Source organism: Colobus angolensis, unplaced genomic scaffold, assembly GCF_000951035.1.
Source record: "Colobus angolensis palliatus isolate OR3802 unplaced genomic scaffold, Cang.pa_1.0 Scaffold4, whole genome shotgun sequence".
In the NCBI taxonomy this organism is placed as follows: Eukaryota; Metazoa; Chordata; class Mammalia; order Primates; family Cercopithecidae; genus Colobus; species Colobus angolensis.
In genome coordinates, this window is record NW_012117376.1 from 2,261,710 (window position 1) to 2,263,766 (window position 2,057).

At 55.7% G+C, this 2,057-nt stretch overlaps 1 protein-coding gene across 1 annotated transcript in view; it reads left to right on the forward strand.

Annotated features, from left to right (window-relative positions):
* Window positions 1–2,057, forward strand: part of FHL3 (four and a half LIM domains 3) — a 9,610-nt gene that overhangs the window by 1,086 nt on the left and 6,467 nt on the right. The gene's annotated exons all lie outside the window — the stretch shown is intronic.

Sequence of the window (2,057 nt, forward strand, 5' to 3'; positions counted from 1 at the left end):
GGGCTAAGTTTGAAATAGAAAAGCCGGATAGAGACAGACCGACCAGAAGCGCTGGAGAAACTGAGGTTCTCGCAAAGCCCAGTGGAGCGAGAGACCGAGACAGGCAGGGACTCGAGGCACAGGAGGCTACCGAGACCATTGAAACAAGGACACACCGGGCGTACAGAGTTACCGGTGGACAGACCCGAGACATGGGGGCCGTCCCAGGTTTTGTGGAGCATTTTCAGAAAACATACGTGGGACCCCAGCGAACACATTCCCTGGGGCCCTTCCCCAGGCCTTGGAGGTGCCCTGAGGCTTGGGCGTCATTGGCCTCAGGCTGAATCTGCTCTCTGAGGCCTGCAGAGACACTCAAAGACTAGAGACAGAGACACTCAGGCATGCAGAGGTGGCGAAAGAGACTTGGATGCAGAGACAGAGAAAGGGAGGTGGTGGGGATTGAGACATTCAGCCATGTAGACAAGAAGAGACCAAGACTTGAGATCCACAGAGGCATGGGCCGCCGGGGGACAGCCAGTCAAGATACAGAGCCGTCCAAAACCTAAAGACAGAAGCTGAAGTGTGCCCAGACACAGAGATGCTGAGTGAAGCAGAGGCAGACACCAGAGACTGAGATTTAGTGGGGGCAGAGAGACCTAGGTGGGCTGACAGCTTCCAGGACAGCCCCTGACTTACCCAGACCTGAACCAATGGGAAGTGAGGCTGTGGGGAAACAGAAACTCTGAGCCCACGGATCCCCCATGAGGCAGAGGCCCTGAGACAGTAAGTTCGAGATCAAGAAGAACCCCGTGGACACACACAGCCACCAGGACAGCCCCAACTTATTTTTAAACTCAAATCTTGGACAGGCTGCCTCTGCCCTGGGGGACCCAGGGTGAATGAACTGTTCCTCTCCTGTCCCCAGAGCAGCTGCGGGATCCTGCTCCCCAGCCCCCTTCCCTAGACTTCTCTGACTTCCAGGTCCCATGGGGGAGAGCAGAGCTTGGGGTTGGTGCCCGGTAGCAGAGGGTGAGGGTTGAGGGAGTTGGATTTCTCCCCTTAAGTCTCCTGTCAGCTTCTAGAACGTGGGGGAGGGGTCTGTTCTGATCCTGACTCACAGCTGTGGGACCTGGCCAGGGTCCTCCTGGATAGTGGGCATGTTGGGGGTGGGGGACAAGAGTTGAATGGTTGGCATGGGGCATTGGAAAGGCTTCTGGGTGCCTTCCAATCACAGGGCTGGCAGCTGGGGAGAAGAGCCAGGCTCTGGTGCATCTCCTGTCCCCCTGCCCTTAAAAGCTGATCATCCCCTTCATCACCAGGGCAGCATTTTTAGGGAGACGGAAGAGCTCTGGCCTGGGAGGCAGGGGACCTGGGTCCTGATAACTGAGTGACCTTGGGCATAAGCCTGCTCTATTCCTGCCTTCTTGTGCTCATCTGTAAAATGGGGATGATACTCTGTCCTGCCTGCCTTTCGTGAGATCTGATGAGATGGTGGTGGGCACGGACTTTGTGAGTGGCAAAGCAGCATGCAGGTGTCTACACCTGTGGACCTGTGTGGGAGATCTCAAGAGTTATGCTTACTAGAGAGTCAGGCTGACCGGGCTGGAGTGACCACTGCCCCCACTGGTGTCCTCAGCAAGCCCCATGGGCCTGGGGCCTCCTATTCTCTCCCTGGGCCTACGCTGAGAATGTCCAGGTCAAATTTCAGACAAGGCTGGGCACAGTGGCTCACGCCTGTAATCCCAGCACTTTGAAAGGCTGAGGCCAGAGGATCACCAGGAGTTCAAGACCAGCCTGGACAACATAGTGAGAACCCCATCTCTACAAAAAATAGAAAAACCTAGCTGGGCATGGTGGCACGTGGCTGTAGTCCCAACTACTCAGGAGGCTGAGGCGGGTGGCTTGCTTGAGCCCAGAGTAGGTTTTTTTTTTTTTTTTGAGACAGAGTTTTGCTGTTGTAGCCCAGGATGGAGTGTAATGACATGATCTTGGCTTACTGCAGCCTTCACTTCCTCGGTTCAAGCGATTCTCCTGCCTCAGCCTCCTGAGTAGCTGGGATTACAGGCGCCTGCCACCAT